The 22967-nt window shown below is 48.8% G+C and overlaps 1 long non-coding RNA gene across 2 annotated transcripts; it reads left to right on the forward strand.

Annotated features, from left to right (window-relative positions):
* Nucleotides 1-3129: 3129 nt before the first annotated feature.
* On the forward strand, nt 3130-4540 carry LOC139044162 (uncharacterized). 2 transcript variants are annotated; one of them, XR_011501208.1, is made up of 3 exons: nt 3130-3368; nt 3883-4111; nt 4407-4540. It is a non-coding gene; the product is annotated as an uncharacterized lncRNA (long non-coding RNA). The 2 variants fall into 2 exon arrangements; XR_011501209.1 differs by having other exon boundaries at nt 4411-4533.
* Nucleotides 4541-22967: the final 18427 nt, after the last annotated feature.

Genomic DNA, 22967 nt, shown 5'->3' on the forward strand with positions numbered 1-22967 from the left:
ATGAGCAGTGCCATCTCCGTGTCCAGGATCCAAACCGGTGAAATCCTGGGTCACTGAAGTGGAGCACACAAACTTAACCACCTGGCCACGGGGCTGGCCCTAAATCAATATTAATCATTAACTACTGCAAGGTCAAATACTGATAATGTGTCAGGAACAAGGATGGCTTAAAACACTTTGACCCTGGAGGTCCCAAAAAGAGAAAACATTTCTCGTAGCTTTAATTGAAACCCTGCGATGGGGATTTACATGTATTTGCTTCTTTAACCTCTACCATAACCCTGCTAGTTATAGACAAGTTATTCATTTTATAAGTGACATGAGCTAGGTTCAGAAAGCTTGATTAAAATGACAAAATCATGAGGCTAGAAAATGACAGAGCCAGAACTTAAACTTAGCTCTGCCTGTCTCTGAATCTCAAATTCCTAAACCCGGTGGTCTTGAGGGGTGGCCCCCAGACTCTAGCTTTACCTGGAAATGTCACCTCTCAGATCAGTGATCAGAGACACCTCTTCTTATCACAGTGCTTCCCAGTGCAGCCTATTTACACAGTCTTCCATGCCCAGGTTCTCCCACCGCAGGGGTCCTCAAGGGTGCTCAACCAACTTCCCCAAATCAGCCGCAACTTTCCTCTGCTTTACATGTCAGTTTCACCACGCAAAAAAGTCTCAGGCCCCTCTGACCTTTCAGCATGGCTGATGACCAAGCCTCAAGCCCACAGGATAATACTATCTCCCCATCCCACAGCTGCATCTGTCATAGCCCCCACTGGGTTTTATAACTGACATTTATCACTTGACCCAGGTGGCTGGGACAGCTGGCCTCCTTTGGACAAAGCAGGCAAGCTGCAGGGTGCTCCTCTCCTACTGCCCCGCATGTATGCACTCACGGAGAGGGCCAGGGGAGGGCCAGTATCAGCTCACAGACACAGATTTCTCACAAGGTTAGTGCCTTAGGGAATAGGAGAGCATGGCTTTCCTGACTCCAGAGTTGAGGGCAGTACCTGCTGATGGAAGGGCATGCCTGATGAGTTCCCTGTCTGTTCCCTAGGGTGTCTGCCTTGTGTGGTCACACTCCTTTGGCAAGCTGTTCTCGGCCTTGTGACTTGACGAAGTCTTTCCCTCTCTGGGTGTCAAAAGATTCATTTGTGATGAGAGGCAGTGTCTGTCAGAAGAACAAATGAGGCCTGGAATGAACCATCAGGCAGAGGGACAGCTTGACTGACTCTGCGGTCTGTTGCAGGCAAAGAGGGTGAGAAAACCACCACTGCCAAACAATGCAAATGGGCCCTTGGAAAAGTAGAAGGGGATGTGAGGCACAGCTGAGGGAAATGGGGACCACTGCCTTCACTGGCAAATGATCACTGGAAGAGTGTGCCCCACACCATCAGAGCCCTGCTGACCCGATACTCAGCCATCGTGAGGGTCACTGCGAGGCCACAGGCACCAGTCACAAGGCGTGTGTAGTTGGAGTGATGGGCTTAAATAAAGGCAAGAGGGCTCCTAAAGGGGTGAGAGTCAGCAGGAACTTTGGGAAAGGTCAGGGACTTGGGGATGGTGTGAGTGGTCCATGACACTCTCCTCAGATTCCCAAGATGCCAGGTGTCTGGATTACAGCCACCTCCACACCCCACCAAAGCAGCCACTGCCACCCCCCCCACCCTTTCTCTCACCACTGCCAATAATATCTCAGCATAGGCCCAATAGAGCGGTGAAAGCTGGGTCCCCAGGTCACATCTGTGGCCTCTGAACCAGACCTGGTTTCATGGGGAAGGGGGGCATGAGGCAGGATGAAATCCACTGAGGCATGGGTGGTGAGGATCCCTGAGTCCCATTCCAGTGTATGGTCATGGCAACTGACAATCTCTGGACCACAAGACAGTCCTTCCAAGACCAGGCCAGAGGCAGCCCGTTCCCTGGTCCCAAAACCTGGGGTACCCAGCTCCTCCCAGGGCAACACAGGAAATGATGGAAGGCCTGTCTCACCACTCACATCCTTCTCCCCACCACTGCCGAGACAATCAACCTCCCTCAGGAGGAAGGACATGGTCGGCAAGGACCCGGATGAAGCTGGTGCTACCTCCCATGTCAGGCACATGACATGCACAGGAGCTTCCTCCCAAAACAGGGGCAATGACACCTTCCAGAAAACCTTCAGGACTCAGGGCCCTTTCCTCTGTCCTTGCCCCACTGACAGAGTCTTGGCCCAAATGAGTGGGACAGTCAGCCTCCTTTGGGTATATCAGGCAAGCCCTAGGGTGGTCTCCCTCCGCCCCTCCTCGGTAGACTCAGGGAGTGGGCCAGGAGAGGGCTTCTCTCAGCCCTTCTTGTCAGGTATCTCCCAAGGGGAGCACCCTAGGCAGCAGCAATGCAGGCTTTCCTCAGTCCAGAGTGGAGGGTGGGAACCGCTGATAGGAGAGCATGCCTGTGAGTTTCCCCTTCGTTCCCTGGGTGGCATGCCTGTGCTGCCACACTCCTTTGGCAAGCCTTTCTCAGCCTTCTGACTTGACACAGCCTTTCCAACTCCTGGGGAAGAAAGGTTCATTCGTGATGAGAGGCTGTGTTTTTTCCAGCAATAAGTGAGGATGGGGATGAACCAGCTGGCACAGGGAGAGTCTTGCTGCCCTTCTGGGTCAGATGTGAGCAAACAGGGCTGGAAAATCTCTTCCAAGGAGGCAGCAGTGACCTGAGCGGAACGGGGGAAGGGGATGTGAAACACAGCTGAAGGAAAGCAGGCAAGCCAGAGTGCGCCTCCCCCTGTGCCCTGTGGCTGTGCACTCAGGGAAAGAGCCAGGAGAAGGTGTCTCTCCGCCCTTATTCTAGGATTTCTGGCAAGGGTAGTGCCCCAGGCAGCAGGACATCAGGCTTGTCTGACTCCTGGAGCTGAGGGTGAGTCCTGCTGAGGGAAGAGCTTGCATGGAGGGCTCCTGGTTTGCTCCCTAGGTGGCCTGTCTGCCTTGCCACACTACTGAGCAAGGCATTCTGGGACTTCTGAATAGACAGGGCCTTTCCTCCTCCTGGAGTCAAAGGGTTCATTTGTGATGTGGGGCTGTGATTTTTCTACCAGTCACTGAGGCCTGGAATGAGCCAGCTGGCAGAGAGACAGCCTGGGTGTCCTCCCCTAGTCGTTGTTGGAAAACAGGGTCAGAAGGCCTCCCCCGTGAGAAGGCCAGCAGCCACCTGAGCCGAAGGTCAGAAGGGGAGGTGAGAAACAGGAGAAGGAAAGGTGGACCCTAGTTCACCTTTGAACATTTCTACCCCAGGAGGAGGGAAGACTGTGCCTAGTCTGTCAGAAGGCCTGGAGCTCCTTGCAAAGAAGAGCGGCACAGCAGACTGGCCACCTACGTAACGGATGGGGCATCCCCCCAGGTAAGTGCTTGCACTGGGAGGACCCACCCACATGCCACTCTGGGGCAGAGGGAGAGGAGAACCCTATAACTTGCCGACTTTCCCAAAGAGGGCCAGCCAACGCAGCCCCTCGAGCCAAGACGGTGTCCATGGGACTGCTAGGAAGGAAAGAGCCCTGGGTCCAGAAAGTTTTCGGTGAAGGGTCATCAGCTCTATCAGAGGTAGAAGCTGCTGGAATTCTGGTGTGCCCGACCTGGGAGCTGCTGCCCGCCGCACCCGGGTCCTTAGTGCCCTGCCTGGGCTCCCCAGGGAGGATGCCAGACTTAGTCTTGGCCTTGGCCTGAGGGATGCCTGCGGTGATGGGGGCGTTCCACAGTTGCCTGGGCTTCCCTGGGAGAGTCAGAGATCCCTGGGTGGTGGCCTTATGGAACGGGCCACCTCTGGCCAAGTCTAGGGGAGGGAGCCGCCTCAGGGTCGAGATGGGTGGTGGCCAGCATCATCCTCACCAGGAGCAGCCCTCGGGGATCTTTCGCAGGGATTGTGTCACGCCCCGCCTTCCCCGTCGGATGCTATCCTCCTGCACCCAGATCCAGGTTGGAGGCCACGGATGACGCCTGGAAACTGCCTTTCAGCACCCTGTCTGGCCTTCCCTGCGCCTTGTAGGGCAGCGGTGGGAGAAAAACCTGTAGGGACGGCTGGACGTTGGCTTCGTGGGCTGCCACGTGGGCATCCAGAATCTTGGGGACCTGAGGAGAGGAGGGCAGGTGCACCCATGGCCTCTCTACCTCCCCGACCTGACCTAGGGTTCTGACTGACTCTCACGACTGTGGGAGCCCTGCTCCCTGGTCTGAGGACCATTCCTCCCACTGTGCATGCACGGGTGGGAGGGAGGGGTGGGGGGAGGAATCCGGCCTCTGGCCTCACTGGGAGCCCCGCACTGGGTGGGGGGGATCTGGCGGGGTGGGGGCGCCCTCTGGCGGAGGCCCCGTGCAGCTGCCAGGGAGCTGGGGTTCCCACTTCCTTCAGGGCTTCTCATGACCCTTTCCCCTCTCTGCTCAGGTAGCTGCTTTCCTCCTTGGAAGAGGTTTTCTGGCCCTGTTTGCTCCCAACTGACCCAGAAGGGCAGCAAGACTCCCTGTGCCAGCTGGTTCATCCCCATCCTCACTTATTGCTGGAAAAAACACAGCCTCTCATCACGAATGAACCTTTCTTCCCCAGGAGTTGGGAAAGCTGTGTCAAGTCAGAAGGCTGAGAAAGGCTTGCCAAAAGAGTGTGGCAGCACAGGCATGCCACCCAGGGAACGAAGGGGAAACCCACAGGCATGCTCTCCTATCAGCGGTTCCCATCCTCCACTCTGGACTGAGGAAAGCCCGCATTCCTTCCGCCTAGGGTGCTCCCCTTGGGAGATACCTGACAAGAAGGGCTGAGAGAAGCCCTCTCCTGGCCCACTCCCTGAGTCCACCAAGGAGGGGCGGAGGGAGACCACCCTAGGGCTTGCCTGATATACCCAAAGGAGGCTGACTGTCCCACTCATTTGGGCCAAGACTCTGTCAGTGGGGCAAGGACAGAGAAAAGGGCCCTGAGTCCTGAAGGTTTTCTGGGAGGTGTCACTGGCCCTGCTGGGAGAGGGAGCCCCGGGGTTGTCATGTGCCCAACATGGGAGGTAGTGCCTGCTTCATCTGGGTCCTTGCTAGCCATGCCCTGCGTCCCAAGGGAGGTTGATTGTCTCGGCAGTGGTGGGGAGAGGGATCTTCGTACCTCACAGAGACCTCCCCTAATCTAAGAGATGCCCTCTGAACTCAGAGAGACCTCTCCTGACCTCACAGAGCCCTCGCCTGACCTCAGAGACACCCCATCTGACCTCACCTGGATCTCCCCTGACCTCACAAAGAAACCCTCTCACCTCACAGAGACCTACCAAGACCTCACAGAGACCCCTTTCTGTCCTCAAAGGGCCCTCCTATGACCTCAAAGAGACCTACTCTGATGCCACATCCTCCGCTGAACTCATAGAGACCCCCTCTGACCTCACAGAGACATCCCCCTGACCTCACAGAGATGTCCAACATCACAGACACCCCATCTAATCTCATAGAGATGTCAAGTGACCTCAGAGACCACCTCTGACTACAGTGACCCCTTCTCTGACCTCAAAGAGAACCCTGGTGATGACACAGAAACATCCCCTGACATCATAGATTCCTCCCCTGAACTCAAAGACCTCCCTGACCCCAGAGACATCCCTGATCTCATAGAGACCTCCTGTGACCACACAGAGAACTCCTCTGAAATCACAAAGACTTCCTCTGACATCAAAGAGACGTTAGCTGACCTCAGAGACCTACTGTGACCTCACAGGGACCTCCCCTGACTTCACAGAGACCCCATTTGGCCTCACAGAGACCTCCTCTGTTCTCAAAGAGATGCCATCTGACCTCACAAACTCATCCTCTGGTTTCATAAAGACACACCCTGACCTCAAAGAGACCCCACAGAGACTTCCTCTGACATCACAGGGACCACCTTTGACATCACAAAGTCCTTCCTGACCTCACAGTGACCCCCTCTAACCAAACAGAGACCCCCCTGACCTCACAGAGACCTCCTTGATCTCACAGAGGTCTGCTCTGACCACACAGAGACCTCCCCTGACCTCACAGAGAGCCCTCTGACTTCACTGAGGCCTCCTCTGACCTTGCAGATAGCCCCTCTGACCATACACATACCTCCCTTGCCCTGATGATGACCCGCTCTGACACACGGAGACATCCCCTGATCTCACAGAGACCTCCATGACCTTGCTGAGACCCCATCTCACATCAAGAGACCTCCCTAACCTCACAGAGACCAACTGTGCCCTCACAAAGACCTCCCGTGACCTCACTGAGAAACCCTTTGACCTCACAGAGACCTCCCCACACCTCATAGAGACTCCCTCAGATGACACAGAGACCTCACATCACCTCACAGTGATGTCTTCTGGGCTAGCAGAGACCTCCTGCGAACTCAGATAGACCACTTTGACCTCAGAGAGAACTCCCCTGACCTAAAAGAGAACTCCCTGACCTAAAAGACCTCCCCTGACTGCACAGATACCTCCCCTGAGCTCACAGAGACCTCACTGACCTCAGAGACCTCAGTGGCATCAGAGACCTCCACTGAACTCAGAGACATCAAGTGAGCACAAAGAGACCTCTCTGATCTCAAAGACACCTCCCTGACATCAAAGAGACCTGTGTGAGGTCACAGAGACATCCAGTGATGTCACAGAGACCACTCTGACCTCACAGAGACCTCATGTGACCTCACAGAGACCTCCAGTGACCTCAAAGAGACCATCTTTATCCTCAAAGAGACCTCTCCAACCTCACAGAGACATTCTCTGAACACACAGAGACCTCCCTGCCCTCTGAGACATTCTCTGATCTCACAGAAACCTCCCCTGACCTGGAATAGACCTCCCCTGTCTCACAGAGACCTTGCCTGACATCACAGATACCTCCCTGTCTTTGAGGACCGCTCCTGACCTCAGAAAGACACCCTCTGATCTCACAGAGACCTTCCCTGACCTATAGAGACCCACTTTTATCTCATAGAGACCTCCCCTGATGTCACATAGACCTCCCCTGAACTCACAGAGGCCTGCCTGAACTCACAGAGATCTCCTTGATCTCAGAGACCTCCCATGACCTCACAGATACCCACTCTGACCTCACACAGAGCTGATCTTGCCACACAGAACTTGGTCTGACTTCACAGAGACCTCCCCTGACATCACAACATGCTCTCTGACCTCACTGTGACAAGATCTAATCTCACAGAGACCTCTGATCTCACAGAGACCTCCTTGAAATCACAGAGGTCTCTCCTGACCTCACAGAGACCTCTCTGCCATCTGAGAAACACCCAGATCTCACAGAAATCTCCCCAGACATCAGATAGGCCTCCCTTCTCTCACAGAGACCTCGCCTACCATCAGAGACACATCTCTGTCCTCACAGACCTACCCTGACCTGAGAGACAGCCCCTCTGACCTCACAGAGATATCCCTTACTTCACAGAGACATCCTTGACTTCACAGAGACCTCTCCTACCTCACAGAGACTTTACTTGACTTCATAGACACACCATCTGGCCACAAAGAGACCTCCCCCTAACTCACAGAAAGCCCCTCTGACCTCATTGAGACCTCCCCTGGCCTCACAGATACACACTCTGATGTCACAGAGACCTCCCCTGCCCTCACAAAGACAACTTCTGAAACACAGAGACCTCCCAAGACCTCACCGAGAACTCCCATGACCCCACAGAAACCACCTCTGACCCCACAGAGTACTCCCTGACCTCACAGAAGCCACAGCTGACATCAAGAGACCTCTCTGACCTCAGAGAGACAACCCTGACCTCAGAGAGACAACCCTGACCTCAGAGAGACATCCGCTTACATCACAGAGACCTACCCTGATCTCACAGAAACCTCCCCTTATATCATAGATATCTCCTCTGACCTCACAGAGAATTCCTCTGACAACACACAGACCTCTGCTGACCTCGGAGACCTCACATCCCCTCGCAGAAGCCTCCTTTGAACTCAGAGAACTCCCTTGATTTCAGAGATCTCCCTGACCTGACAGAGACCTCCCATGAAGACACAGAGAACTGTGGGGGACTGGAATTGGCCATCCCAAGATACGTCTCTTTAGCATGAGGATTATTTTGGGCTGGTTAATTTTAAAAACTGCAGACATGGGGGCTGGCCCGATGGCCAAGTGGTGAGTTTGCGCGCTCCTCTTCAGTGGCCCAGGGTTTTGCTAGTTTGAGTCCTGGGTGTGAACATGGCACCGCTCATCAAGCCATGCTGAGGCAGCATCCCACATGCCACAACTGGAAGGACCAACAACTAAGAATACACAGCTGTGTAGAGGGGCGCTTTGGGGAGAAAAAGGAAAAATTAAAAAAAATTTAAAAATCTTTCAAAAAACTGCAGACATGAGAGAAACTCTGAAAAGTAGAATTTACTTACCCTCTGTTAAGAGATATTTACATTTGTAAAGGAAATCTCCATCTGTAAAGATATCTCCCTTTCTGTACCAGGAAGAAGGGGGATGACCTTATCTCTAGAAACTCTTATCAATGCAGAAGGCAAGGACTTATATCTGTATATAACCTTACTCTTGTGTACTGTGCTTTTCTGATAATCTCCCATAACTGACTCCCTCCACCCCCAACATCCTCCTTTCTCTTTAGCTGAAGATGGTATTTAAGGTGATGGCTTCAGCCATTTTGGGGAGTTACTCAGTTTTTCTAGGTCTCTCCCATGTATACATGTTATAAAGCTTTAATTTTCTCCTGCTATTCTGTCTCATGTGAATTTAATTCATTGTACAGCCAGAAGGACCCAGAGTGGATGGAGGAAATGTCTTCCTCCCCTGCAGAACTCTGACCTCACAGAGATGACCCTGAACTCAGAGACCTGCATGGCCACCCAGAGACCTCCCCTGACATGAAAGACCACCCATGATCAAACAGAGACAACATCTGTCCTCACAGAGACTCCCTCTGACCTCACAGAGGCCTCCCCTGACCTAACAGAGAACTTCCCTGGCCACATGGCTCTCCCATGTGATCAGAGGCAACCCCTCTGACCTCACAGAGACCAAATCTGACCTCATAGAGACCTGCCCTGACCTCACAGAGACACCCACTTACCTCACAGAGACCCACCCCTGAACTCAGGGGGAGTGCCCCTGACCTCACAGATACCTCCCCTGACCTCACATATACCCCCTCTGACCTCACAGAGTCCTCCCTTGAATTCACAGTGACCCTGTCAGAACTGACAGGGACCTGCCCTTATCACTGACTAGTTGTCCTGAGGAACTCAAGAGTGGGTTTACAAGAATTTAACTTTTTCCAAATTTTTTCCTTTTGTTATGTTAAGAAGATGCCATCACCAACCTCCTGGTGCCAGACCAGACCTTCCCACAAGAGCTACATGTATGACCTTTGCCTTATTTTTAATGCTAAGTTCTCTCCAGGAGGAGCGTAGGCCTTGTTACCATCACCTGCAGTGTGTGTGGAAGCATGCTTTCTATCTGAGTCTGTGCAAGAGGATACTCACCTCTCCCTTTTGAATATTCATTCCCCATCTGAAATAAATGTCCCTCCTTCCCTTTGTCTGGGGACACCATGACTCTGGAAATGATTCCTCATGGTCTCCTATTTGCTGCAAATATAGCTTACTTTGTGAGACAACTACTTCTGGTAGAGAGTCTGATGTAACTCACCAGGATGGAACGCGTTTTGCTTTCAGTAACAAATTGGCACCCAATATCGGGTTTGCCTCTTTGTGGTGCTCATGTTGCCAGCTTGATGTCTCCGCCCCCTCGGGAGACCCAGCAGCAGCTGCACTGAGCGCGTTGCTCTGTGGATCTTTCAATGGAGGTGAGTGGCGCCAACCGCACAGCATGGCTATAAGATTTATTTCTTTAAGTTGCCTCATAAAGTCTTCCTGTTAATGTCTGGCTTCAGGGTTTGAGTCCCATCTGGGGGTAGCCTGGCTCAGGGGAGTGAGAGTCCCCTCTGAATGGAAGGATTGCATGACCCAGCTACTCAGGATGGGACGATGCTTGGCTCTGGTGAAACAGGAGCAATCCCTGTTGACTAGTCTAGGGTTCCGGATCCCTCTGGAGAATGAATCTCCTCTGGAATGATGAGGTGGGGCTTTTAGGCTCCCCCCCGAAGTCACTGAGTCTGTCTTTGTGTTATGTCTGTGATCGGAGAGGGGTCCCCTTAGATGCGGTCAAGCCCCCTCTGGAGTTGGTGAGTCTGTTTTTTTGTCATTGGTTTTTGTTGAGGATGCTCGACATCAATCTTGTTTGTCCACAGTCTGGCTTTTCTGGACTCCTAGGTCTCTTTCCTTGCCCTCCCTATCACTGACCCCTGGGTGAAACCCAGTGTTCACCCAGTATTATTTTCCCTTTTCCGGCACTTGGTTCTGGCATGTCCGGCAGGTAGTTTCTGCGAATCAGGCACCTGGTTCTGGCGTATCCAACAGGTGGTTCTGGCGTGTCTGGCAGGTGGTTCCAGCATGCCTTGCAGGTGGTCCAGTCGTGTCTGGACCCTGGTTTTGGCGTGTGCGACACATGTTTCTGGAGTATCCGTCCGGTGATTCCAGTGCATCCAGCAGGTGGTTCTCGCAAATCTGGCAGGTGGTTCTGGCGTGTCCAGCAGTTGGTTCTGGCGTGTCGGGCACCTGGTTCCAGTGTGTCTGGCAGGTGGTTCCGGACCATCTGGCAGCAGGTTGTACTGTGTCCCCTACCTGATTCCCACGTGTGTGGGGGGTGGTTCCGGTGTGTCTTAATGGTGGTTCCAGTGTGTCCGGTGGGTGATTCCAGCATGAGTCCTGGGTGGTTCTGGTGTATAAGGAGCTTGGTTCTGTCATATCCAGCAGGGAATCTTGGCTTGTCCGGCAGGTGGTTCCAGAGAGTCAAGCAGTTGGTTCCAGACTGTCGGGCAGGTGGTTCAGGTGTGTCCAGCAGGTAGTTCAGGCCTGTCTGGAAGGTGGTTCCGGCGTGTCTGACACCTGGTTCTGGCATATCTGACAGGTGGTTCCGCCGTACCCGGCGTGTGGTTCCGAAGTGTCTGTCAAGTGGTTCAGGCATATCCGGCAGGTGGTTCAATCTTGCCTGACACGTGGTTCAGTTTTGTCTGGCAGGTTGTTCTGGCATATCCGGTGGGTGCTACTGGCTTATCATTCAGATGGTTCCGGCGTGTCAGGCAGGGGGTTCCTGTGTGTCTGGCATGAGCTTCTGGGATGTCTGGAAGGTGGTTCTGACCTGTGCATTGGGTGCTTCCGGTGAGTCTGGCAGTTGGTTCCCGCATGTCTGGCGGGTGATTCCAGCATGTCTGGCAGGTGGCTACGGCATGTCTGGGACCTGATTTCATCGAGTCTAGTTGGTGGTTTCAGCATCTCCAGGTGATGGTTCTGGCATGTCCGGCATGTTGTTCTGAAGTTGGTTCTGGCGTATCCAGGACCCGGTTCCAGCATATCCACCAGGTGATTTCGGCGTGTCTCGCACATTGCTCCAACGTGGCAGGCGAGTGGTTCTAGCTTGTCCGGCTGGTCGTTCTGGCGTGTCCACCAGAGGGTTCCAGCGTGTCCTGAAGGTGGTTAAGGAGTGTCAGGCAGGTGGTTCAGTCTCGTCCAGCAGGTGGTTCAGGCTTCTCCAACAGGTGTTTCAGTCATGTCCAGCACCTGGTTCAGGTGTGAGACACCTGTTTATGGTGTATCAGGCATGTGGCTCCATAGTGTCTGGCAGGTCTTCAGTCATGTCCGGCACCAGGTTTCGGCGTGTGCCACAACTGTTTCTGGCATATCCAGCAGGTGCTTCCAACGTGTCCGGCAGGTGGTTCACAAAAGTCTGGCAGGTGGTTCGGGCGTGTCCAGCAGGTGGTACTGGCGTGTTGGACATCTGGTTTTAGTGTGCCTGGCATGGTGCTTCAGAATGTCAGACTACCCGCCGGACATGCTGGAACCACATTCTGGCCATACCTGAACCACCTGCTGGACACCCTGAACCACCTGCCAGATACGCGTGAACCACTTGATGGAAACTCCAGAACCACATGCTGGGCACGCCGGAACCACTTGTCAAGTACACCAGAATCAGGTGCCGGACCAGCTGCAACCACCTGCTTGACTTGCCGGAACCACTGCTGGACATGCCAAAATCACCTGCCAGAAACGCTGGAAACAGGCAGCTTATATGCTGGAAAAACCCGCCAGACATGCATGAACCACCGGCCGGACACACTGGAACCACCACTCAGACACATCGGAACCACCTGCCAGACATGCCAGAACCAACTGCCGGACATGCCGGAAGCACCCACCAGACACGCCGGAACCACCTTCTGAACGTACCAGAACCACATGCCAGTCACACAGGAACCACCTGCCAGACACACCGGAACCATCTGAGGGAAGTGGCGGAGTCACCCACTGGACATGACAGAGCCACCTTCTGGACATGCCGGAACCACCTCACTGACACGCCGGAACCACCTGCCAGACACTTCGGAACCACCTGTTGGATATGCCGCAACCAGGTACCAGATACTCTGAAACCACCTGCCGTATACGCCAGAGTCAGGTGCCAGACATGCCACAAACACGTGCCACAGAGGCCGGAACCACCAGCGTAACACGTCGGAACAACCTGCTGGACACACCAAAATCACCTGCCGGATACACCAGAACCAGGTCCTGGGTACGCCAGAAGCAATTTCTGGAAAAGGCCAGAACAACCTGCTGGACACACCGGAATCACCCCTGGACATGCGGGAACCAATGGCCAGACATGCTGGAACCAACACCTGGACACTCTGAAAGTACCAACCGCACACGACGGAATCAGGTCCTGGACACATGGTAGCCACCTGACGGACACGCTGGAACCACATTCAGAGCATACCGGAACCACATGCCAGACATGCAGGAACCACCTGCCAGAAACCATGGAACCCACTGTCAGATACGCCGGAACCAGGCACCCAGTACGCTGAAGCCACCTGCCGAATATGCCAGAACCATGTGCCAGCCACGCTGGAACCATGTGATGGATACACCAGAAACAGGTACAGCAGAGGCCAGAACCAGGTGCCTGAAATGCCAGAACCACCTGCTTGACACACCTGAACCACCTGTCAGTCTTGTGAGAACCACTTGCCGGATACACCAGATGCAGGTGTCGCACATGCCAAAAACCAGGTTCCAGACACATCTGAACCACCTGCCAGTCTTGTGAGTACCACCTGCCAGATACACCAGACACAGGTGTCACACATGCCAAAACCAGGTGCTGACATGACGGAACCACCTGCAAAACATGCCAGAACCAGGTGCTGGACATGCTGGAACCACCTGCCGGACACGTCGAAATCCCCTGCCGGATACACCGGAACCACATGTCACATGTGCTGGAATCGCCTACCAGACATGCCGGGACCACCTGTTGGATACGCCGGAACCAGGTGCCTGATTCACTGAAACTACCTGCCGGACGCGCCAGAATCAGCTGTCGGACACGCATGGAAAACACACAGGATATGTCGAAATCACCTGCATGATATCCCATAACAATGTGCCAGAAAATAAAGTACCTAGGATGTGTGAAATCCTATTGAGGCATATTCATATAATGCATTTATTATCATCTTTCTCGCTTTTTCTGTTTTATTGTTATTATCATTTTTTTTTGAGGAAGATTAGCCCTGACTAACATCTACCACCAATCCTCCTCTTTTTGCTGAGGAAGACTGGCCCTGAGCTAACATCCATGCCCATCTTCCTCTACTTTATATGTGGGACTCCTGCCACAAAATGGCTTGATGAGTGGTGCATAGGTCTGCACCCAGGATCTGAACCGGCAAACTCCAGGCCACTGAAGGAGAACATGCAAACCTAACCACTGTGCCACCAGGCTGGCCCCAAGCTTTCTGTTTTTTTAAAGCAATTTCAATTCTTGCATTTGTTTCACCAGCAGTGGTATCATCATCTTGGACAGTTTCCTCCAGAGTCACAGTATCTAAAATTTGGAGCATTTCTGTTGCTTGTTTGGATAAGTGATGTCAGAATGTCTAGTAAATCTTCCCTAGGAGAACTGTCTAAAAGACATCTCAATTTAGCAACTGCAGGGACATGTATATTCAACATTTCAATCAATAGTAGTTCATTTTTGTAGAACTCTTCTGATAATTCTCCTAGTTTCTCTTTAGTTTTACAGGTGTTGAAAAATTCCTCAAGGCAGCCCACCAGTTCCGCTTTAACGACAGGATATGACTTCTCTTTTAAATCTGTACCATCTGCAAACAGCACAGGTGTGTGGTCAACAAAAGTGGGTGGGAATTGGGCTGGGTACTGCCCACAATCTGAACCATCAGTGCAGCTGCCCCAATCCTGTGCAGTGGAGGCAGATCCTGAGTATTGCTGGCGATGTAGGTCATGCTGGGGATGAGACTTAGGATGGTGCTCTGCAGCCCTCGAGCAGGCAGCTCCACACCAGCTGCAGGTTGCAAGTCCAGTCCACACTGGGTGCACATGGGGGAGCTTGGAAGCAGGCAGCCATCTGGGTGAGCAGCAGCAGGAAGTGGCTGAAGAAAAATTATGGGAAGAGGAGGGGAAAAAATGTATAATAAATAAAGCTTGCCTTGTTATGCAGATAAATCTCTCAGTTAAAAAAATTCTCTAGGGGTTGGCCTGGTGGTTCACTGGTTAAGTGCGCACGTTCTGCTTCGGTGGCCTGGGGTTCGCCGGTTCTGATCCCTGGTGCAGACATGGCACTACTTGGCACGCCATGCTCTGGCAGGTGTCCCACATATAAAGTAGAGGAAGATGGGCGTGGATGCTAGCTCAGGGCCAGTCATCCTCAGCAAAAAGAGGAGGATTGGCAGCAGTTAGCTCAGGGCTAATCTTCCTCAAAAAAAAAAAAAATTCTCTAGGGGCTGGCCTGGTGGCACACGGGTTAAATTCACACATTCTGCTTTGATGGCCTGGGGTTCACCAGTTCAGATCCCAGGTGCGGACCTACACAACACTTATTGAGCCATGCTGTGGCAGGCATCCCACGTATAAAGTAGAGGAGGATGGGCACGGATGTTAGCTCAGGGCCAATCTTTTTAAGCAAAAGAGGAGGGTTGGTGGGGAATGTTAGCTCAGGGCTAATCTTCCTCAAAAAAAAATTCTCTAAGAGTCATTCTCTTTCTGGTGCAGATGCTTTTACTAATGGAAATTTCCTTTAGAAACATAAATTTCCTTTCCAAAGAGGAAGTCTATCCTTCATTTAAAGCAGTCAAGGTGGAGATCAAGAGTTTTTCCTGCATCTGCTGGCTCTCGATTGCTTTTGGCTCCAAATAATTTGTATGTCAAAGTACCATACTTTGGGCATCTTCAGCATTCCTTCAAGAAGAAACAACTTGTTCTTGGAAGTCTCTGTCTCCTCCCCAACCCAGATGCACTCAAGCTGTTAGGGGCCAACAGCAAACAAGGTTCTGCCACAAGATGCTTTGGGGAAGCCTCTTCACCCTCAAAGGCCTGAGACACACTAGAGGGATAGATCACTGCAGGTTCTTCAGCCATTGAAAATAATATAAACAGCTCCATTCTCATAAATTTAACAACTTGAAAACAAGGAACAATTTACCTAAAATTTCAAACTAACAAAACTCAACCAAGATGATAGTATTTTCCTCGATCGGGCACTGCCAGCCAAGCTTTTTGCCACAAAACTCAAGACTTGGATTCATGTGACACACCTAAAGAAAGCACAAAACCCTGGGGGACTGCACATCATTTGGTGACTTAAAAATAAATATTTCTCCAAATGGAAGCAGACAGTATCTGATGCGAAGGTTTCCAAGGTGTCCGGACCAGGTCTGTTGGAAGTTTGTCTGCCAAACCTTTGATGATGACATGACACTTCAGATCATCTCCAATGCCTATGATCTTGATAACACGCAAACTTTAGGTCAAAAGTGCCAGAGAGTTCTCCTTCCTCTCACTCCGTGTTCCTCAAATGTGGCCACGATAGGTTTCCAATCTGTGTGTTTTTCCTCCAACATGGGACATGACTCCCAGAGAAGGTCCTTCCTGGCATCGAGGGACGAGAGGCTACTGAAACTGGAAAAATCTGACTGCAGATCAACAATGCTTTCAGAGAAATATCACAATCAAAATGGGGACATGTGAAAGTTAATAAACGGAAACGTAGTTGAAATAGTGTTGGAAGGCTAATAGAGGGAGTTCTCATGCCCTATGTCAAAAGCGCAGTGCAACAGGAAGAATAAAGACTTTCTCTTCCTGACCAGTCAGAAACTAAGCCAAGGAGAGACTGTCACAACTCTGCCGATGAAAAGCCACTGCCCTCAAGACTGTGTCCAATAGCCCCCCAATTTTCCCCACTCTGAGATAAAAGAGCTTCTCCTCTCTTTCTTGCTGGGTGCTCCTGCATAGCTTGCCATGGTTTCACACTCCAAATGGCTATTCTTTGCTAATCCCAGGTAAACCAATTTTCGCCAGAGAAATAACTGGCTGTCTATTTGTTTAAGGTCAAGACTTGTTAATAAGCCAGAGATGTAGAGAAAACATTTGATAAAATCGAACTCCTGTTTGTCATAAAATTTTCTAGCAAGTTTGAAATAGATGGAAATTACTTTCACTTGTTGAAGGTCATCTACAGAAAATGCACAGTTGACTTCATGCTTAACAGGGAAAGACTAAAGGATTCTCCCCATAATAAGGAACAAGGAAAGGAATACCACTTTCACTATTCTTATTCAATAAAATACTGAAGCTTCTGGCAATAACAGAAGTAAAGGAAATAAAAGCCATAGAGTTTAGAAAGGAAAAATATAACCATTCTTAGTTTCATTGTTGTCTGTGTAAAAAAGTCTGGGAATCTACCAAAAAAAAAAAAAATCAGAACTAATACATGAGTACAAAAAGTTCACCAAGTACAAGATCAACACACAAAAGACCATTTTATTTCTACAACTAATGATGAACCTGCAGATGATAAACTTGAAAATGCTGTATTATTTAAAACCACTCCGAAGAACATGAAACATTCAGGCATATATTCAGGAACATGTGTACAGGATCTGATGCTGAAAATTATAAAATACCGATTACGGTAATTAAAGAAGATGCAAATAAATTGAGAGCCTTACTATTGTCAAAGACAAATGCAACAGACATTAGTTAAAGTGGTGAAAGCAGATTTTATTCAGTAACGGCTCACAGAAGCTGAGCTGCGCTCAGATTTGTACGCAGGTGAATTTAGAATTTTAAAGGGAATGAAGGAGCAGGGTTCAGGGGCTCAGTGGAGTCAAAGAAGTGAAAAAGTACAAAGGTTGGTCAGTGTAACTGTGATTAGACCCACTGTGTTCGTTACTTTGCAGTTATCAAAGTTAGGATTCTATCCTCACTCAGAAGTTGAGAGAAAGAGTCTCTATCTGTCTTAATGATCGTATTTCAAAGGAGTGGCTCTTAGGTCCTTTAGAGAATTGTGAGAGATACATATCGACAGTTGTAAGCCCTCTTTAGTAAATACTCTAAGGAGGGGGATCAGAGGCCTATAATTGGGTGTTGACTAAAATAAACAGCAAATTTTTCTGTTAGCTTTGAGCTCTCAGGAAGGCATTTTAATGGTGGGCTGGAGTCATTCCGGTTACACAGCCTTATGCTGCTAGAAGCCACGCCAGAGTTTGGTTGAGTCTCCTCCTGGTGTGGGGGTTTGGAAGGAGTTGTTATGTGCTGAGAATTCTGCAGTCCTCACCATACTACTGGATAGAATAAAGAGTACAGGTCTCAATTATCCCCAAATTGATCTATAGGTCTAATATTATTCTAATAAAAATTCCACCACAGTTTGTAGACAGAGACACCTTTTTCTAAAATTTATATAGAAAGGCACATAGCTGAGAGTAGCTAAAACAATCGTGACAGGAAGAATAATGTGGCAGTAAACACTTTAACAATATTTAGTATTGCCTTGTAGATAGTGTAATCACAGCATCGTCATTTTCATTGTAGGACAGCTACATAAATCAATGGAACAGAGTAGAGAATCCAGAAATGGGCCACAGATTTATACCCTAGTGATCTCTGACACCAAGAGTGAACCTTAATGTAAATTATGGACTTTGAGTGATAATGGTGTGCCTATGTATGTTCATCAATTGTGAGAAGTATACTACTCTGACGAGAGATATTGACAACAGAAAGGTTATGCATATGTGGGGGCAGGGACTATATGAGAACACTGTATATTTCATTAAATTTTGCTGTAAATGTAAAACTGCTCTAAAAAGTAACATCTGTTTATTTTTTAATAGGCAATACAAGAATACCTTGTGGTGATAAAACTAGTCATTATTTTAGCTGTGATGGATACACAAACTTGCACTTCTGATAAAATTTTACAGAACTAAATACACAGGAACAAATTAGTACAAGTAAAACTGAAGAAATCTGAATAAGATAGTGGATTGTATCAATGCCAACAAGCTGGCTGTGGTATCGTCCTATAGTTTTGCAGAATGTTATCATTGTAAGGAACTGGGTAAAGTGTACACTGGAACTTTTGGAGTTATTCCTTACAGCAGTGTGGAATCTACAACGATCACACTATAAATTTCAATTAAAAATAGTTGGCAAATGGAAAGTCAGTCTATGTTCTAAGTTAGGAAGTTTCATTAAATGGTCAGTCCCATTACTTTATAAATTGAATATAATGCCAATAAAAATTTTAACGAGCTTTTCTGTTGAGTTAGATAAATGATCCTACATGGAAAAAATAAACGCATAAGCTAAGCTAGGAAAATATGGACCAGGAAGAACTCTGAGGGAGGAACTGTTCTATCACACGTTAAAAATATTGCAGAGACTGTAATGTGACAGGAGAGGATTGTTGCATGCACAAGAAGAGGAGAGAAGGGAAAGGGAGGGGAGAGGGTGGCAGAGGTCAGGGGAGTGGGGGAGGGGTGGCCTGATTGGAAGTTGTTGACGTGGGGAAGCTGGAGGTCACTAAGTAGAAGGCAGGCATCCTATGTGATGGTTTAGGGAGCATACGTGGCTTTCTCTGGCGGTCCTGTGTTGAAAGCAGAACGAGAGTTTTGGAAACTGGCAGTTACTGACCAAGTGCTGACTGTTCTGTGCTGAATGCTGCAGGGGCTGTGACTTGGCTTCTTGGGATGTTTGCTTCCCACGTTGGGGGTCAGAGTTATACTGTCATATATGATCTGGCCTTTGTCCATTTGTATATTCAGTCTCAAAAAAACAGTCGGTGCACAAATTCATCAGTTAGCTCATCATTAAAAAATCGTCTCTTGGAAAGTTAAACCTTTGAAAGTTAAAAAGATGAAAATGTTAAAAAGATGAAAGACGCCAAATAAGTTTTATAGATGAATATGAAGAAATTGAATAAGAATCTCAAAATTATCCTTCAACAGATTAGGGTGTCATGAAACAGGTCTCTCAAACTTAAAGTCCTATATTAACATTATTTTCTAAAAAAGAAATTTGGCAAAATGTATTAAAGGACTTAAAACGTCCTTAGCGTTGACTTCATGTTTACACTTCTAGTAATTTACAATCAGGAAGTAATTCTAAATAGCAATACGTTTTATCTCCTAAATTGATTATTTTGTGTAAATTATTGATTAAAAAAAGAAAAAAATGAAATCAAATGTCCAGCAGTTAAGTATATTTACTTGAGAATATATCATGCAAACTACGTTTAAGTAGAGTGTCATTTTTATTATCAGCATAGGAGAAAAGATGAGTTATGGAAGGGATTCTGCTCATGCTCAGTTATTTCCTTTACTTAACATTAAATCTTGAATAAAGTATAATGTCAAGCTGACTCATTTACTCGTTCATTTTAAAAGCTGAAGACTATTTCCTTGGTTTTTAAATAATGAGGTGTAAAGAAGGGGGTGAGGTGTTGAAAATAACTTCCACTGAGATTGACAGTAGCAACTGCTCTTGATTTTTTTGAGAGTTGTGGGGTCACCCATCAAAGCAGGAATTCTATTTATGTTCAGAAATTAACAATCTGAATTTTATTAGAAATTTTGACTTTTATACACCCTCAAAAAGTAAACTTAGGAATTTATTTGAATTTTTAGCTCTGTTGAGGTATGAGTAATAGACAAAAAATGCACACGTTTTCTATATGTGTATTGATTAGTTTGGACATATGCATACACCCGTCATATCATCCCCACAACCAAGTGCTGAACACATCCATGACCTCCAAAAATTTCCTTGTGATTTTTGTGTGTTTTTTTAATCTTAGGAATTTCATGGATTTTAACCTTATGCTCAGATAAAAGAGGGAGAAGATGAGGTGTACGTTGTTTCATTATGGTACCTTAAGACATAGACTTTCAACATACACATGACTTCTGAAAAGCAACATTTATTACTTTCACAATGAAATATTTTCTCCTATTTCCTTCAAATATATGGCCTTCTTATTCTACCCCGCACCCACTTCCTTTTTGAGTAGGGACTCAGGAGAAATTTCCAATGGTACAAACAAACAGGGTCCAAGGGGTGTCTGCCCCTCAGCCCTGCAGGCTTTTCCCCTGTGAGAAGCGCCCACTTTGCACGTGTGTGAGCCAGTGTGGAACAGGACAGAGTATGTCTGCAGACTGGTTCAGCCTGCTGAGCCCCTTTGCTGCTTCTAACCTATGGCCACGAAAAAGGCTAAATGGAGGGAAATTAAACTTTGATGTGTTGATGATTGAAAAGGAAAGTGCCTTGCTCTCTAAGGGATAAAGTCATTTGGAGGAAAATCAAATAACTATCATAGTTACTTTTTCCTATCTTATTTTTCCACTGAAGCCACTAGATATTTCAATCTGACTTCCTAACACAATCCAGTAGTACCTTCCTTTTCTAAGGCCAATGAACTGTTATGTAAAGGGCTTCTATTGCTTTTTCCAAACCCTCCTGGGATTCTGTTTATCTCCTGTTCATTTTTCAGCCCCTGCTTTTCAGATTGCTTTGTTCACTGTCCTTGTAAAATAAATGTGGCTCATTAAAATAACCAGCATTAATATGTATCTCTTTCACTGCATTTTATCTAATAAATATGCTGAAGATTTTCTGTATTCTGCATGTGAATCCTTTGTTGAATATTGGAACTGGGACAATCTCTTCGCATCCTGTGACTCGCCAATTCCCTCTTGTAATGTGTCTTATGATGAACCGAAAGCCTAAATTTTAATGAATCCCAGTTTACCGATATTTCTTTTATGGAGAGTGTGTCTGTGTGTGTGTGTCTTCTTTGAGAAGTTTTTTCTACCCTGTGGTCCCGAGGATGTTTTCTTATGTTGTCTTCTAGAAGTTTCATTATTTTACCTTTCCCCTTTAGGTCAAAGTGTCCAGGAATTGAGTTTTGTGTATTGTGAGGGTAGGGCTCAAGGTTTCGTTTACATCCATATGCCCGTCTCTACGAGTAATCACAGGCAGCATTGGGACAGGTGGACACAAGCCTGGGAGTTAGGGGTCCTGTATTCTCAGCCTTACCCTCCCTTTAAAGCACCCTCTGAACGTAGGCAGGTGATTTTCCCAGTTCTCCCTCCTCTCAGACTCCTTCCTTCCTCTCTTCCTTCTATCCTTCATTCCCCCCTCCCTCCCTCCATTCTTTCCTTCCTTCCTTCCATCTATCCTCCCGAGCATCTGTCCAGGTATCAATCTGTCCAACTGTCCTCCTGCCTGTTCGCCTGTTTCTCCTTCTCTCCTTCCATCCTCTTTCCTCCCATGTCTCAACTTCTCTTCCTTGTCTTTGTTCTTCCTGCTTTCCCTGTGACCCTCCATTTGTCCGCTCTTCCTCTGTCCATCCAGGTATCCCCTCTATCTGTGCCTCTACCTATCTCTTTGTCGCGTCTCTCTCTTCTTCAAGCACACTGTCTCTCTTGGGTTCATCTCACTCACAGGCTCGAACATCCCTCTACTCACACAATCCCTCCTTCTGTCACTCACATTTATGGCTCACCTGTGAATGGTTGTCCTGGGACAGCCACTGCTGGAGTGCAGATGAGCCTGTGGGGCTTCACCCACTGTGTGGGGTCTCTGTCTCTCCCGGACGACAGCCCTTTCCACAGCTCCTGAGCCGGGCAGCATGTTCCTGCCTACTTCCTCATTGCTTGAGCAACCAGAAGCCACCACAGGCCTAGGGGGGCCCCTCTTCCTTCCCCAGAGGAGCTCTCCAGCCCCACAACTCCACTGCCCAATTATTACTGGGCAGCTGGGAAGCCGAGGTGTGCAATTCTGCTTTGAGGGCAAGCATGCTGATCACAAGGATTATACCAATATTTCAATCTGATGCAGCCCTCAGAGAGCCCCTGGTCTTGTGAAAGTCACAGAAAATTCTAATACAAGGTGGGATGTTTTGAGGAGAAGCACCTGGCATCCTTTGGGTGAGAAGGGCTCTCTGGAGGAAGTTTTGCCCAATTGGGGTCTTTAAGAAGGAGTAGGAGTTATATAGGGAAATAGGGTGTGGAGCGTGTTCCTGGCAGAGGAAATTGCATGAGCAATGGCCCTGTAGGCAAAAACAGCATAGTGTATGGGAGAATTGACAGGAATTTGGTTTGCCTGAAGCACAAAGCCTAACTCAGAGTGAATGGATCAATAAGGCTGAAGAGTCAGCAGGAGCCAGATGTGCAAGGGCTTTGAGTGCCAGGTCAAGAAGCTTGAACTTAACCCTGAAGGCCTTAGGGAGCCATGGGTGATGCTAGAGCAGGAGTGTTCTAGTGAGATCTTCACTTCAGAAAAATGCTTCTAATGTTCAAGGCAGAGAACATCCTTTAGACAATGCATCCAGTGAGCATGTTAGGGTGTTGGTTCCGGTGAGAAAAGGTAAGACCTACCTGGGACGTGAATGAACAGAAGGAACGCATTGAGGAGCAATCTGTAGGTGCAATTGGTGTTACTGGCAGGTGAGGGAGGAGGAGCTGAGAGATATGCTGGCTTCGACTTGGATGAGCACAGCATTGGGTGGTGGTTCCACTGGGAGCAAAGGCAACAGATGATACTGAATTCAGGACTCT

Source organism: Equus asinus, unplaced genomic scaffold (assembly GCF_041296235.1).
Source record: "Equus asinus isolate D_3611 breed Donkey unplaced genomic scaffold, EquAss-T2T_v2 contig_645, whole genome shotgun sequence".
In the NCBI taxonomy this organism is placed as follows: domain Eukaryota; kingdom Metazoa; phylum Chordata; class Mammalia; order Perissodactyla; family Equidae; genus Equus; species Equus asinus.